Source organism: Bos grunniens, chromosome 12 (genome assembly GCF_055505025.1).
Source record: "Bos grunniens cultivar Pamir isolate PY7600 chromosome 12, Bosgru_T2T1.0, whole genome shotgun sequence".
NCBI classification, from domain to species: Eukaryota; Metazoa; Chordata; class Mammalia; order Artiodactyla; family Bovidae; genus Bos; species Bos grunniens.
This window is the reverse complement of record NC_141176.1, coordinates 17340244-17357979: the sequence shown is the minus strand read 5'-3', so window position 1 is coordinate 17357979 and position 17736 is coordinate 17340244. Positions and strand designations below refer to the sequence as shown.

Here is a 17736-nt window from a genome sequence, read left to right as displayed (position 1 = left end):
ATGATCTTCGTTTTCTGAATGTTGAGCTCTAAGCCAACTTTTTCACTCTCCTCTTTCACTTTCATCAAGAGGCTTTTGAGTTCCTCTTCACTTTCTGCCATAAGGGTGGTGTCATCTGCATATCTGAGGTTATTGATATTTCTCCTGGCAATCTTGATTCCAGCTTGTGTTTCTTCCAGCCCAGCATTTCTCATGATGTACTCTGCATATAAGTTAAATAAGCAGGGTGACAATATATAGCCTTGACGTACTCCTTTTCCTATTTGGAACCAGTCTGTTCTTCCATGTCCAGTTCTAACTGTTGCTTCCTGACCAGCAAGGGGATTAGGCTCGCTCATGGAAGCTCCTCAGATCCTTTGTATCGAAGGAAGAGACAGTTTTGCATACCACTTTTTTTTCAGCAAGGATTGTTTTCATGCTGAGAATTCAGTAAAAACCGAATTCCACTGTAACAGCCTAAGCAAATCAACAAACAAGCCTGAGATGAGAAGAGACTGGGGAACACATGGCAGAGGACAGGGGATCTATGGAGACAGAAAAGAGGAAACAAGACCGCAGAGTGAGTGGGTTCTCTTCATGCCTCAATTTTTGATTTGCTCCTCTTCTATTCTTATTTATTTTCTTGGTTGTTTTTTTCCCCCAATTTCCCCCCATATTCCAGGTTATTAGGAAAAGAAGAGTCCCAGGCACAGGGCTCCTGCCCTCTTCTCCATGGTTATGAACCGTGAGGAAGTATGTAAGCATCCCCAGGAGAACCTGCTTCTTCTGCAAGGAGCTGGCTCTTAAGCCACAGCCAAGACCAGAGGTTGCCAATCTTGTTAGATCTATGGACCCCTTAGGGACTTGGTGGGCTTCCCTGGAGGCTCAGACAGTAAAGAATCTGCCTGTGATGCAGGAGACCCCAGTTCCATTCCTGTGTCGGGATGATCCCCTGGAGGAGGGCATGGCAACAGACTCCAGTATTCTTGCCTGAAGAATCCCATGGACAGAGGAGCCTGGAGGGGCTACAGTCCATGGCTTTGCATGCAATAATCTTCATATCATCTGTAGGCCAACTATTTGAACTGAATCTCAACCATACTAAGGTGTATGGCTGAAATGGAGCATGACCCAATGGTCCTTCCTCACCATGTCCTCCACCTGTTCTTTGAAGAAAAACTTTAGCCAAAGAAAAAGTTTAATCAGAGAAGTCAGAAAATGCAGAAGCAAAGGAAAGCAGTCAAGACCAAAGGATAATAGTTTGGTCATTAAGCAAACTCAAGGACCTTTAGTTCCTCCTCAAGGGCTATGGATAACACTCTGAGCCATATCCTGCGAGCTGTTTTCATATCAACTGTCATAGAAACCCCACCAGGTGAAAGAAGTTAGGGTCAGGCATAGAGTTAGGATTAGGCAGGGAACTGCCACAGTTCTGAAAACTGGCCTCAAGGAAGTTGAGGAAAAACCGACCCTGGGCCTGAAGATTAACTCTACTTAACACATTCAAGATGATGCTGGTTAGTCCACTACATGAACAATTTCAAGATGACCTTCAGGTTGACTGTGCTGTTTCTGCACACAGACCCCCTCCTTGTACTTCTGTAATGGTCTATATGGGAAAAGAGTCTAAAAGAGAGCCGATATCCATATATGTTGAACTCAGTCACTTTGCTGTACACATGAAACTAACAATATTGCAAATCAACTACACTCCAATAAAAATATTAAAAAATATATAGTGCAAACACACAGGAGCATACACATTCACAAGCTCCTGCCCACTGATATTGTCATGGAGGGGCGGCCGGTGGACTCCAGTCTGCTCCAGCCCCTACCCTGGTTGCTGGTCTCTGAAATAAAGCAAACTTTCCCCTCCACCAACCTTGCCTCTCGGGTATTGATTTTTGAGTGGTGAGCAGCCAGACCGCACTCTCAGTAACATGGCCACTAAGGTGTGAAGCTTTCCCTCAACCTTTGTTCCCACCTTTTTTGCCTGCCTCTTCTGCCTTCCAGAACATTCTCTGCTATCTCGCCTCACCTCCTCCTCACAGCTTGCCCAGGCCTATGCCCTGCAGCCCCGACCCCAGCTGCCTGCCTGCCCCTGCAAAGTTCCCCCGGACCAGCAGTGCTTCATCTACCTCCCAATGGCTGTTTTCTCTGCTGTCACCCACAAGGAAACAGCTCTCAAAATACGCAATAGAAGTGTTGCTAACACTTGGAGTTGTGTCTTGAATGTGACTATTTCTGAAAAAGCAAACAATTTTTAAAAGCCCCTTAATTCTTAAAATATCTGTGTGGGATCACTCCTTTTCATTTGCATGCTAATGGACTCTAAAACCTCTCATGAAAACAACTTGGAGACTAATGGTCATGGATATTGATTTTTCAGGAGAGAAGGAGCATTAAATAAAAATCGTCAGCGTAATTAATTGCAGCTGAGCAGAGAGGTAAGCCGGTCTACGATACCCTAGGAAACATTCTTTATCAAGGTAAAGCAACAGTACTACATTCTTCTTATGACTAACTTCTCTCACTAGATTTCTTCAGCACACTTCAATATATAGATAGCATAAATAATGCATGTTATGTAAAGTAGCAGACAGGCATTGAGAACATAAGTGTTTCTTTTTTTTAATTTCTAATTAAAACCTATCCTACAGAGCTGCACCATCCTCACATATATGATTCCTTATTAGTATGGCATCCACTTAATCCCCTAAGTAGCTGTTGTTCAATTAGTCAGTATTAAGTCTCCACATTTGACTTTCCTACATTTTAATGGATTTTCTCTCCAGTAGCATTTTTTAGGAGCATTAAAGGGAGATGAATACGTTTTGTATGACTACTTGCTAATACTTTCAAATGGCCACCCACTCCAGTATTCTTGCCTGGAGATTGCCGTGGACAGAGAAGCCTGGTGGGCTACAGTCCTTGGGATCACAAAGAGTCAGACATGACTGAGCAACTAACACACTTTCATGTCTAAAACTAAAACTGTGACCTCCTCCCACTAAGAGCCACCAAACACCTATTGCAAGCACAGCCTTCCTTCTGTCAGTGAAAGGAAACTCAAACTTCCCGTATTTAAGTCCAAAATCTCACAACTGTTCTTGGTGACTACTTTCCTACACACCACCCATCTAATCTATTAACCCTACCTCCAAATTTATCTGGAATCCCACCACTTCTCACCATCCACGGCCACCACCCTGGTGTGAGTCACCATCATCTCTAACTTACATACATGACTTTAATATCCCCTCTACAATGAGAAATTCCTATTTGACTATAATCCCTCACTTTATTGGAAACCATGTAGATATGAGAAACTCTGAGGGTGAGTTGTTTTCATTAAAATGTGTGAACACACTGCTACTACAATAGGCCACAATGCTAAATAATAATAATAATTTCACTTTCACGATTGATGGAACTTGCTGCAGGAAACCATGTGTAGGTAATAAATTTTATTTTCAGCAAAATGTTCTTCAGAGAAAAAATAAAATCTATTTGGGGAAATGACAAAGTGATGTGATTTTCCTTTATTTATTTTTTAAATTTTTTTTTTCTTCAAATGGGCTTCCTGTAGGGAGAATCAGAATGGATTCAAACCCAGGAATCTTGTGTTTGCGGTTTATTTGTTCATCTGAGTTAATATTTTCCTAGTAACTTTGGTGGCTCCACACTGAAATACCCACATTCTCACCTGTTCTCTTACGACTAACAGCATCCTTTTCTAAGACGATTGAGCAGATTTCAGAGGCAGACTTTCCTGAAATCTGGTTGCTTGGATGCCCCTGAGTTCCAAGAGACACCTTGAGATCCTAACAAGGAATGCTTTCTTTTGCTTAACTCTGCTCTATATGTGTGTGTGACATCTGTTTTCCAAAATCTAAACTGAATGGCTTGTGTTTCCTTAATGTAATTTCCCAGCACAGGATATAAAGTCTCTCCTTCACAGTTAAGTCCTTTTAAAACTATTCTTATTGACAGGAGATATTTACAAAGTCAAATAGTGATATTTCCATAAGTGAAGCTCCTACTGCCAAAGAAAGAGAGCGTTAAGCTAGGAAGTAGGCACGAATATTCATGGTGTTTAAGCACAGTTTCTCTGATCAAAATTCTCACATATTAATATAGGCCTTAAAGACTTTAAATATGAGTATTTCTACCATAAGGATAAATAAATGCATAGTCACACTGCCTCAGTAGAGACATTTATATTATCCTCAGGTTTGCAAATACAAATACAAGCCGTGCATTCAGGTCACTGAGTGCTTGCGCCCCACCAATTGCTTCAGTTCCCTCACATGACATTTGTGAAATTACTGCTATCATTCTCTTTACGTGTTAGTGCATAGCTTCAACCCTGTAATTTTAAAATGCATTATTCAAATCCTAGCTCTACTGGTCACTTAAAATAAGTCATTTCTTTCTTCCTCAAATCAATCAGCCTCCCCCGCCACCTTCTTTCTTATTGACTAGGAATACTCAGTTTTACAAAATCAGGAACAAGATGCAGTAAAGTGGTAAATATTTACATTGACATCCTCATCTCTACCAAGTAATATCATCCAACCACTTAAAAAAAGTCTCCAAAATCTATGTGCTTTTAGCATATTGCATCCGCAAAAGCAGCAGCAGAACTAGTGGAAATAGACCCCATGTAAAGGCTGTGATGGGGACTTCCCTGGTGGCTCAATGGAAAAGAATCCACCTGCCAATGCAGGAGATGTGGGTTCCATCCCTGGGTCAGAAAGATCCCCTGGAGAAGGAAATGGCAACCCATTCCAGTATTCTTGCCTGGCAAATCCCATGGACAAGGAACCCGGTGGGTTATAGTCCATGGGGTCGCAAAAGAGTCAAGACAGGACTTGCTGAGTCAAGAACCACAACAACAAAAGGGAGTGATGCCTTGCCCCCCACCTACCTCCAACCCACAGATCCAGGATTTCTTTTATCATCTTAGTCTCCAAGGAACCTCTCACCCATCTCCCATTTGGCGTGGATTGGTAAACTAAGAATCTGGGGGGAGGGGTGGAGGGTGGAGAATGATATAGAAAGATGCTGCAGAGGGGTAGGGGTAACAGAGGAGGAAGAGAGCGACGTGCACACTGTGACAACTTGTCCCTGACCCATTTGTTCATCCAGCGTGGTTTCCTGATCACAAACTCTATGTCAGCCTCTACCGTAGGTAGCTCCTGACGAGAGTGACATGTCGGCATTTACACGTGAATTTTAAGTGTTATGGACAAGGGTAGTGACACACCAGGAACGCCACACTTAGGGTCCCCTCACTGTGCCTGGCCCCCAACAGCACACCCTGCTTCCACCCAGCAGCACGTCTGCCCACACAACCCCATTAGGTGGTGGGATGACTCACTTCACAGATGAGCAGAGTGGGATTAGAAAGGCTCAGGGATTCATCTGCTGTTGCAAGGTTTATAAGTCATGAAAGCAGACCTAGCTAGGACCACCATCCTGGTTAGCCTGAGACTAAAGAGTTTCCCAGCGTTCCAGTCGTGGGCAGACCAGGTCCACCTTATCGTATCCAGGGTCTCCTTAATCCATGTCAACTTTTTTTTCCCAAACCACCAGTACTTTTAGTTTCTTATTTTTGCAGTTTACTGTTTATCTTAATGAGCTTTCCAGGCATTGCTATTGTATTCGTGTGGGTGAGGGGAGAATTCATAATAGAAGAACTAAAATTCTTCTGTGAATAATGAAGAAAAAAAAATATATTTTGTTGTTCCCAACATACTTTATACCCTTCTAGAAGATCTTATTGGCTAATAATTTTTATTAATGCCTTTTAGTTTTGTATATATCTTACACATTCCATTATAAACATAATCAGCAATCTCCTGAAAAAGCAACCTATTGATGGCAGTGATTTAACTGTGACCCACATTTCTATGTTAGGATCTTTCATATTGAGCAGAACATTGAGGTTTTCTACTTGTATTGAGTTTTCTTCAGATTTCCAATCTGGTTTCAGAGTTCTTTTCTATCTTCATCTTCAAAGACTGTGATTTCAACTGATCATCTATTTGATCTCTTTTATAATGTCTTTTAATGTTTTATTAACAATTTCCTATAGTTCCTCAGAGTTTTTCTTTGAAAGAAAGTACAACCAGATGACTAAGAACTTGGGCACTGACCATAGGGCATGGAGTCAAGTCCTGTTCTACTTACTTTTGGTGTGACTTGGAAAAGATGTGGTGATTCTCTAGACTGTGGATTCCTGATCAGTAAAATGAAAATAATCATAGTGCTACCTTGTAGAGTGATTTTAAGGAGGTGATGACTGTATATATCTGGAGGACTTAAAACAGTTCCTGGCACCCTCCTGCACAGATGGTTGGATTGTAAATCAGTATAACCACTACAGAGAACAGAATGGAGGTTCCATGAAAGACTAAAAATATAACTACCATATGATCCAGCAGACCCACTCCTGGGCATATATCCAAAGAAAACCATAGCTTAAAAAGATACTTGCACCCCAGTGTTCATTGCAGCACTGTCTACAATAGCCAAGAAAATGGAAGCAACCTAAATGTTGATCAACAGAGGAATGAATACAGAAGATGTGGTACATAAATACAATGGAATAGTACTCAGTGATAAAAAGAATGAAATAATACCATTTGCAGCAACATAAATGGACCTGGAGGTAATCATAGTAAGTGAAGTAAGTCAGAGAAGGACAAATACCATATGATATCACTCATATGTGGATTATAATTTTTTAATTGTTGTGACCCAAGGACGAAAGAGCAGATAAAACCAAGGAGGGTCTTGGAATGCAGGAATGGAAAAACCAGACCCTTATTGTCCTTCCCTTCCCCATGTTGTAACTATTAATGGAACAGTATAACCTGTCTCCCCTCCTACCCCATAGGGAGAAGGCATCTGCCCTACTCTTTCCCCACCCATATACATGCCTCATCCAATCAACAAATGATCCACAAGACCTCTATCCCACTCCTTGTATCCTGGGTATAAAAGTGGACTAAGGACCCCTGTTCAACATCAGTTCTCCCTTGAGCTGACAGTATCTCCCACTCTAATAAATGTTATTTCCCTCTCATTCTCTCTCATGTCTTCAAATTCTTCTCCAGTCTGCACCTAGACCACAACTAAAATAACATATGAACTTATTTACAAAGCAGAAACAGACTCACAGATTTTGATTTCCCAAAAGGGAAATGGGGGTGGGGGGTATAAATTAGAAGCTTGGGATTAACACACACACACTATTTTATATAAAATATTGATAGATAATCAACAGGACCTATTGTATAGCACAGAGAACTCAACTTAATATTCTGTAATAATCTATATTAAAAGAATCTGTAAAAGAATATGTGTTATATGTATAACTGATTCACTATGTTGTACACCTGAAACTAACACCGTATTTTAAATCAACTATACTCCAATAAAATTGTTTTTAAAATGAATACATTTAAAAAAGCAGTTTCTGGCACATATCGTGTGCTTAACTAGTGTTAGCTAATGTTATTTTCATAAATGGCTCAATAATTTTTAAGATTCTAAGATCACAACTCTAAGATTTTTAACAGAAATATTAACAATTCCTAGAAACATTCTGATTAAAGTTGATGATACCAATTTAATGTTACATTTTTTTTAGAAAATATGATTTCCTTTACAGTATGTAATCTGACAATGCAGTGTTAGCCACTGGGCAGCCAGGGAAATCCCTAGACTATCTACCTTTGACAAACTTCATTCCGTCTTATTCTCTGTCCTCCTCCTAAGTAGTGCCAAGCCACTAATTGGAGATCAACAATCAAGCATAACCTCCAGTCACCCTGTATCAGCTTATAGTGAATCCCATTTTCCCTCTAAATCCATGATGCCTTAGCACCTATCAGCTTACCCACTGCCAACCAAGGGATATCCCTTCAATGGAGTACACCCTCACAACTGTTTGTTAGGGTCAGTGGATTTTAGGAAGTAAATAAAGATGTAATTATTATCAGGCAATAAACTAACACAAGGAGGAGGCTCAAAAGTGATACCATTCTATAAAATTATACCTCCCATTGCTTCTCTTAGGAGTATCATCCCTTATATCAGCAAATATGCATTGCCCGCCCCCCCAGTAATATTTGGTAGATATCACACAAACCTCACTCCCCAACAAGCATCCACTCCAGACAACCGGAATTAGCACAGTGTAACTGCTTTAGCCACATAAAAATGGGCATTTAATTTTATAGTCAGAAAACCACCCAAGAATTCCTTGAATCCAAGAAGGGGGTTCAGCCATCCTCTCCCACGTATTTCTGTGTGATATTGAGAGTGTTCCGTTCCATCCTGGAAGCCAACCATTGAACAGGAGATCAACAGACATTTGTCCAAAGGAAAACATAGGGATCGAGAAGTTTCCAGAATATGACAAAGAGGTTAAAGAAGCCTGTGACAAAGAGTTGAAAACCTGGAGACCATTTAGCTTAAAGAAAAGAGGATTTCAGGGAAAAAAGATAACTGAGGTGAACAGGGCAGCCGATTAGCCAATTAGCAATCTTCAAATGCTCCAAGAATTATCATGACAATTGAGGCTTTCAAGTTATGATTGTTAAAAAGAAAAAATTGTGACAAGAAATTTTAGTTCTGGCATCTTTTGTTGCCTTTGTTATTGATAATTCCCTGCTGCCCTCCAGGAAGGGTGGATTCTGGTACCAGATGGGTTCTTTGTTTGCTGAATGGGAGGCACTTGTGGGGAAAAGAAAGAACTAACTTCATCAAGAATAGGAGAAAGATCTAAGGACTCTGAGGACGATTCAAAGGGGAACAGGACCACGGAGATTCAGAGGCTGCCTTGGGGCAAGAGTTTCATGACAGAAAAGTACCAGCATAAGATAGACAAAGAGAAAATCTGAAGAATGAATACACAAATGTAGTATTTTATCAAAATAATAAATGGCATGGTTAAAAATTTTAAATAGCACAAAAATGTTCATAATAAAACAAAGCTCTTTCATCACACTAAAATCTTCACCTCTAAAATCCTTTTCAGAGGCAATAATCTAATTTCTGATTTTTTTTTTAATTTTTTTTTTTTTTAATTTCTGATTTTAGTTCTTCTCTTTGTTTTCAAATACCATACTTACATTTTAAAGACCAAAGTTATATATTAGCTTTCCCTGGTGGCTCAGACAGTAAAGCATCTGCCTGCAATGCAGGAGACTCGGGTTCAATCCCTGGGTCAGGAAGATCCCCTGGAGAAGAAAATGGCAATCCACTCCAGTACTCTTGCCTGGAAAATTCCATGGATGGAGGAGCCTGATGGGTTACAGTCCATGGGGTTGCAAAGAGTCGGACACGACTGAGTGACTTCACTTTTCACTTTATTAACTTTAAAAATTATCAGTTACTCTATAACTGTATTTAGTATGCTTAAAATTTATATCCTCTTCCCATTCCCCAATATAATCCAATATTATTAGATTTTTTTTTTTAGTTTTTGATGGACAGGGAGGCCTGGCGTGCATCCATGGGGTTGCAAAGAGTTGGACATGACTGAGCAACTGAACTGAACTGAAAATGTGTTTACTTTTGTTTTTCCCATCAGCTATATTCATACTTGGAGAAGGAAATGGCAACCCATTCCAGTGTTCTTGCCTAGAGAATCCCATGGACGGAGAAGCCTGGTAGGCTGCAGTCCATGGGGTCGCACAAAGTCGGACACGACTGAAGCGACTTAGCAGCAGTAGCAGCAGCAGCATATTTATACTTCCACCTTCATCCTTACTTGCCTCCTTCCCTTTTCCACCTCCACACTTCACATTATCAAGGTTGAAAACATTATTCTGTAACCACAGTTAAGTATTCTTTGCTTTGTTTATAGGTGATTACAGAATTAAAAGGCATCAATTGCATTTTCGGTCTAATGACTGAGTAAATATTGTTTACCTCAGAAGCTAACAGGGTGATTTCTGAAGTAAATAACATTCCTTCATGGCTCCAAAGCTCACAGTTTCAATGCTACCCTAAAAAAAAAAAAAACAAACCTGTATAAAGGAATCTCATTCTTACACTCCACCAGGAGCCCAATCACACTGTGTTTAATTTCCCAAATGGAGTCTGCATTGCTTGTAAAGTTTACATGATGGTTGTTTCACCTGGAATTTCAGGTTGCCTCATGTGTGCATGTTGTCAAAGCAAATTTGCACTAGACAGGGTTAAACAGGCAAGGAAGACTATTCAAAACTATCACCATAAGAGAGAGATTCCATTCAACTCCCCTGAAACGACAGGCCAGAGGTTTTGAAGAGATGGGATAAACTAGTAGAAAAGTACTAGAAGACATTAGAGGGAGTGTGGTCTATGTAACTAGACAATTTATGTTTGCTAATTGTTGCTTATTGCGATTACATTCCTCCTTTCCCTCAGAAACTGGAAGACAGGGGCACTGGTCAAGACCAGGGAGGCCCGGCAGATAACAAAGAATCTATAGTAGGACTGGAAAATCAATACTTGGTCACTTACCATGCTCTTCAGCTCTTCGACTTCCTGCTTTATATTCATCCTCCAAAAACATCCGGTATAGTTTTGCACGTTGATTCCCTGTGCAATGGTCCATGTCCACTCTCTGGCCATAGCTGGTAGTAAAGATAAGAATACAAATATTCTAGTAGCAGTAAATCTCAAGGGCAGTTGAGTCAGGGTTACTTGATTTGAAGACCTCTCCCCACATAGTCAGTCTCATTTTCTGTTTGGGCATTTCTGAGAAATTTTCTTTTTTTTTTTTAAGGAGGGAGGCAACCCACTTAACATCTTTCAGTGCTGAACACTTCTTCATTGAATGTCTCAGTCACAGCCAGATGTCTCATTCTAATCCTCAGTTAATGTGAAATGCCACTTTTTCTGTGAAAATTTTCCTACTTCCCAGGCAGAGCAAGTCACTCCTTTCTCTGCTGTGCCATTAAGATACGTTATTTTACTCAAAATCTTTGTCTGGGTATTTCTTGATCCATAAATGTGGAGGTGTTAAACCTCTCTCTCATGGACACTGTGAGGATTAAATAAGGTAACACACTGGAAGGCTCTTGGTGTGGTCTCTGACATCTACCTTCTTTATGAAATCAAGTGAAGTCACTCAGTTGTGTCCAACTCTTTGCAACCCCGTGGACTGTAGCCTACCAGGCTCCTTGATCCATGGGATTTTCCAGGCAAGAGTACTGGAGTGGGTTGCCATTGCCTTCTCCACGGGATCTTCCCGACCCAGGGATCGAACCCAGGTCTCCCACATTGTAGGCAGACACTTTTACCATCTGAGCTACCAGGGAAGCCCCCACCTTCTTTACAGTGGTACTTATTAATAGCTCCTGCGATTATGTTGGTTCTTTCCACATGGGGCTCTGATCCCTAGATTGTGCGCTCCTTGAAGGCAGGGGCCATATTTTGTTCATTGTTCTATCCCTAGGACTGAGCACAGTCCCAAGAACAAACAACAATAAACATTGGCTGAGTCAAATCGTGACTTAGTATAATCAGTTTGCTTTCCTATTAAAATCTACCTGAGATCAGAATACATTGAAGGTGTTTGGGGGACATGAGGAGGAAAGCGGGTAGCTTTTGAAGCATTTAAAGTTAGTTTGCAGCAGTGGGGTGACTTTACGATGCCAAAAAATACCACAAGTTGTGCTGGAAGGGGAATCATGAAGAGAAGCAAGATGGTGCCAAACTCAAATATCAATCTCCCCTTCCTGAAAATTCCCCAAGTTCTCTTTCAGGCCAAGCCTTTTTGAAAAGAACTAATGAAGAATTTTTTCTTGGCTGACAAAGGATGGTGAACAATGCACCTGCATTTATAGGGGCTCCTGGGTTCCTGATATCACAGGCCCTGATGTTACCTGATAGTGAGTTTCCAGTTGGAGTGAAGAATGGAGGAAGAGGACTGGAGTGGACCCACAGGGATGGCTCAAACTCAGATCCCAGGGTCCACTCTCCTGTGACACAGAGGACTCTATGATACCTCAGTGGATAGACTAACCTTCAGCCACCTCAAGCACTCCCATTCCTCTTCCTGTAGTGACATGTTCAAAGAGAAGGGAAGCCATGTACAGTCATTAGGGGAAACACACTGACCGAAACTGCCCACACTGGCCAGGCACCACGGTAGCCATTTGTGCGAATTGTTGTACCAGGAGGTCCTGGTAAAGAACACAGAACTAACAAGCCACCACCAACCAGAAGAGTTCAGGAAAGGTCAAAAGGAGATGCCATATGTCTTTCCACCTCCCAGAATCCTCCTTGCTGGAATCCATCTTGGTTGAGTGAGGCATGTGTCACCAGAAATGACCCTGCATCAGAATGATTGGCCAGAGACAACCCAGAAACTAATCCCATCACAATAAAAATCTGAGACTGTGAGCCACCTGGCAGAGTGGTCCTCCTGGGTTCCTTTACCCTCCTGCTCTCTGCCCAGGCACCCTTTTCCAACAAAGTCTCTGACTTGTCAGCATGTGTGCCTCCTCAGACCATTCATTTCCAAGTGTTAGACAAGAATCCCTTTTCGGACCCTGGAAGGCATCCCCCTTCCTGCAACATACTGAGTGTCATTTCTGGGTCATACATGTTTCTAGGCACTTTACCTTTCAGACTCACTTTCATCTCATGGAAGTATTGTATTTCTATTTCACAGAGTAAAAGGAGGCCCAGTGGAGTTGTATCAGGTATAGTAAATAAGAAAGTCAAGATTCAAACCCAAACCATTCTTGTCCCCAAAGCCCTGCCTCTTTTGCTTTTCCTCACCGATGCCCCCAGGCCAGGATGCTAAACATGTCCATTCAGCTGTCCCAGCAGAAGCCAGAGATGATGACAAAGCTGACGGCTGGTTCTCACCCCTGTCCCCAAAGACAGTGACACTTTCCTAATACATGTATGTGTAGTTGGATGTGCTGTGGCCTTTACATTTGCTGAAATCTGTACTAGATGGAACACATCCATTTAGTGATGGGCTAATCATGATTTATTCATTGGGAAACGCAGCTTTTGGTGGAAGCAGAGATGTGGTGGTGCTGTCCCTGTGCCTGTATTAATTTGTGTTCATTAAATTAATTATGTGCCATGCCAGGAAATGCCAGTATTAATATTTCGACCTGACAAAAGGAGAAAACCATTTAACTCAGTAATGTGAAACCAATGATGCAAATTTGCAACTAGAATTAGAATACAGACTGAGATCAAAAGCCAGCCTTCCATTTATTTGCTCTTTCCAGTATTGTTTTTCACAGGGAGTTAAGGATGAAAATAAACCAAGTCAAGAGTGGCTCCATCCTGTGAACCTTCAAAGACTTAATGGGATGTTGGTCCAGTACCTGAATGCTTGGCAACATGGTTCTGATGTCTAGATTAGACTTACGCAGTGTCAGTTTATACATGCAAAGTCAGAGGACTGTTGTCATTATTGATATAATTCAGGCCAAATGCTTCCTACATGAATCCTTAGCTGCTCATTACTAAATGGAGGATCTTGTTTGTATCATGCCTCGAATTATAGCATCTCTTAATTTCAGATTTGCCAGATACAACTTTAGATAAGAGGTCAGTTAGTCAGTTTAGTCACTCAGTCGTGTCTGACTCTTTGTGACCCCATGGACTGCAGCATGCCAGGCTTCCCTGTCCATCACCAACTCTCAGAGCTCACTCAAATTCATGTCCATCGAGTTGGTGATGCCATCCAACCATCTCATCCTTTGTTGTCCCCTTCTCCTTCTGCCTTCAATCTTTCCCAGCATCAGGGTCTTTTCCAATGAGTCAGCTCTTCGCATCAGGCAGCCAAAGTATTGGAGATTCAGCTTCAGCATCAGGCCTTCCAATGAATATTCCAGACTGATTTCCTTTAGGATGAACTGGTTGGATCTCCTTGCAGTCCAAGGGACTCACAAGAGTCTTCTCCAACACCACAGTTCAAAAGCATTAATTCTTTAGCACTCAGCTTTCTTTATAGTTCAACTCTCACATCCATACATGACTACTGGAAAATAGCTAAGAAAAGAAGAGATGCAAAAGGCAGAGGAGAAAAGGAAAGATATACCCATTTGAATGCAGAGTTCCAAAGAATAGCAAGGAGAGTTAAGAAATCCTTCCTTGGTGATCAATGCAAAGAAATAGAGGAAAACAACAGAATGGGAAAGACTAGAGATCTCTTCAAGAAAATTCGAGATACCAAGGGAACATTTCATGCAAAGATGGGCTCGATAAAGGACAGAAATGGTATGGACCTAACAGAAGTAGAAGATATTAAGAAGAGGTGGCAAGAATACACAGAACTGTACAAAAAAGATCTTCATGACCCAGATAACCACGATGGTGTGATCACTCTCCTAGAGCCAGACATCCTGGAATGAGAAGTCAAGTGGGCCTTAGGAAGCATCACTATGAACAAAGCTAGAGGAGGTGATGGAAATCCAGTTGAGCTATTTCAAATCCTAAAAGATGATGCTGTGAAAGTGTTGCACTCAATATGCCAGCAAATTTGGAAAACTCAGCAGTGGCCACAGGACCTGAAAATGTCTGTTTTCATTCCAATCCCAAAGAAAGGCATTGCCAAAGAATGCTCAAACTACTGCACAATTGCACTCATCTCACATGCTGGCAAAGTAATGCTCAAAATTCTCCAAGCCAGGCATCAGCAGTATGTGAACCATGAAATTCTAGACGTTCAAGCTGGATTTCGAAAAGGCAGAGGAACCAGAGATCAAATTGCCAACATCCACTGGATCATCAAAAAAGCAAGAGAGTTCCAGAAAAACATCTATTTCTGCTTCATTGACTATGCCAAAGCTTTTGACTGTGTGGATCACAACAAACTGTGGAAAATCTTCAAGTGATGGGAATACCAGACCACCTGACCTGCCTTCTGAGAAATCTGTATGAAGGTCAAGAAGCAACGGTTAGAACTGGACATGGAACAACAGGCTGGTTCCAAATTGGGAAAAGAGTACATCAAGGCTATATTGTCACCCTGCTTATTTAACTTCTATGCAGAGTACATCATGAGAAATGCTGGGCTGGATGAAGCACAAGCTGGAATCAAGATTGCCAGAAGAAATATCAATAACCTCAGGTAGGCAGATGATAACACCCTTATGGCAGAAAGTGAAGAGGAACTAAAGAGCCTGTTGATGAAAGTGAAAGAAAAGAGTGAAAAAGTTGGCTTAAAATTCAACATTCAGAAAACAAAGATCATGTCATCCGATCCCATCACTTCATGGGAGATAGATGGGGAAACAATGGGTAAGAGGTCAAGTCATCACTAATCTGTCCAATGAAGAAATATGCCATTTTACCTCTTAAAGCTTCCCTCTCACCTCTCTGAAGATGGAAATAGATCACGATGCCTTATAGAGTGCCCTTGCTTTTCAGGCTGTCTTGGATTCACACATCTCTGGGTAAAAGAAAGATTAATAAAGAATTATAGGAATCTCTGAATCTCTTGGTTTCTCCACTGCCCCCAATATTCTCTTGAATTCTAAACAAGATGCATGACTTTAACACAACCAGAACAAGATTAAGTATGACCCCAAATAGCCCTTGTGTGTTTCCCCAGATGCTACTGGATTGTGTGCACAATTGGATTGTGTATTTTTGATAATTTGATGAAACAGGAGTACAGATGTTCCACTGGAGGTGGGGGAAAGGGTGGGGGTGATTCCAGGACACCCTGCAGATACTGAAATCCAGAGATGCTTAAATCCCTTATAGAAAAAGGCAAAGTACTGGGATTTCCTCTGCAGTCCAGGGTTAAGACTTTACCCTCTAATACAAGGGATGTGTGTTAGATCCTTGGTCATGGAGCTAAGATACCAAATGCCTCAAGCCAAAAAACCAGAACATAAACAACAGAAGCAATGTTACAACAAATTCATTAAAGATTTTTTAAAGAATGGTCCACATCAAAAAAAAAAAAAATTTAAGGCATAATATTTACATATAACCTACATATATCCTGTTTACTTGAAATCATTTCTAGATTACTCACAATCCCTAATACAATGAAAAAGCTATATAAATAGTTGTAAATATAACACAAACGCTATGTAAATAGTTGCTGCTGCTACTGCTAAGTCACTTCAGTCGTGTCCGACTCTGTGCGACCCCATAGACGGCAGCCCACCAGGCTCCCCCGTCCCTGGGATTCTCCAGGCAAGAACACTGGAGTGGGTTGCCATTTCCTTCTCCAGTGCATGTGAAAAGTGAAAGTGAGGTCACTCAGTCGTGTCCGACTCTTAGTGACCCCACGGACTGCAGCCCACCAGGCTCCTCCATCCATGGGATTTTCCAGGCAAGAGTTCTGGAGTGGGGTGCCATCGCCTTGTGTGGCAAACTCAAGTTTTGCTTTTTGGAACTTCCTGTGATATTTAAAAATTAGTTTGGATCCACAGTGAGTTGAGCCCATAGATGCAGAACCCATACATATGGAGGGCCAACCGGAGGTCTGTGGCATAGCCTATGTTTGGCTTAGAGGACAAAGGGTCATAGGTTTTTTTTCTTTCAGGTTGTTGAAGAGCTGGAACAGAGAGTAAATTGCCAAGATCTTTTGAAAACTGTATACAAGTTGCTGAAAAAAATACATCCCTGTAAGTGCATCCCTTAATCCCTTTAGCAAGTGAGAAGATCACATTCAAGGGTAGGACTTAAAAAAGATTAAGTTAAAATCCATGACCACCCCAACTGTCTTTCTCCAAGGAAGCCTTTACTTGCATGCCTCATTAGAACAAAACTACAAATTTTAGAACAAAAATATCCTATCTGTATGCACTCTAGAGGTTATAAAGCATTTTCACATGGGTTATCTCATTTTACCTTCTCCACAACCCTTTGATTTGAGCATGTGATACTGTTCACATGTTGTAAAGGAGGAGAAACTGAGGTTGAGAGAACACACGTGATTTGTCAAAAATCACAGGATGAATCAGCAGGCTAGGGCCCCAGCCCATACTTTCTAACTTCAAGTACCCTGCCCCACCAGTTCCCTCCTTATGCAATGTTGGGGGAGAGGATATTATAAAGCTGATCCTTTCACATCTGGGCTTTCTGCTCCCAGTCCTTGGAAGTCAGTTATCTCAAGATCTTGAGACCTAGTAAGTGCCTGAAGAAAAAGGTCTTAAGAAATCAATAAGATTGTATTTAATTACTGGAAATTTCTCCTCACATTCCCTCTGCAATTGTAAGGGTATAAATAACCTAAAAAACCTTACTGCAACAAGCAACCTGAAAAGCTGATGAGTGATGAATAAGATCCTGAATGCAGCCAACTCTGAACCGATTGCCATTTCCATTCTATGTACCTTGGTTGTTTTTTTCTTTTTTTCTTTCACAAATGCAGGAGTTTGCTTTTGCCTTATTTGTCTATTTCCTTATGTAACTGACCTTAAGCGATTGTATAACACTGCGAGACTGTGATTCAGTGCACTGTTCTCCCCTTCTTAGTATTATTAGAAGCTATTGGAGAAACACGGCTGGTGCTCTCTGAAAAGGGATCTTTTAATATTCTATTTAAAGATCGTGTTGTGTTTTCCTGTGAAGAGGAATAAAAGATAAAATTGTCACATGCAAAATTATTAACTGGTAATTGTTGATTTTTTAATGAAAAATGTTTATAGAATATTTTGTGTGGCAGAGAACTAAGAAAAAAAATTAAATATAACACATGATAGATTCACAACAAGTTTGCCACAGATCACATGTTATCAAAGACATCAGCATGAACAT

At 41.1% G+C, this 17736-nt stretch overlaps 1 long non-coding RNA gene across 13 annotated transcripts in view; it reads right to left on the bottom strand.

The window, feature by feature from the left end:
- The window catches only part of LOC147361435 (uncharacterized), a 421857-nt gene that overhangs the window by 169914 nt on the left and 234207 nt on the right, over positions 1-17736 (bottom strand). For 7 of the 13 annotated variants that reach the window (XR_015137896.1, XR_015137899.1, XR_015137903.1 and 4 more), the window contains exon 3: positions 10504-10616. This is a non-coding gene — a long non-coding RNA (uncharacterized LOC147361435). Of the gene's footprint in view, positions 1-7737; positions 8329-9927; positions 10005-10503; positions 10617-17736 lie in introns of those variants that run through there. The other 6 variants (XR_015137906.1, XR_015137900.1, XR_015137895.1 and 3 more) reach the window with 2 other exon arrangements.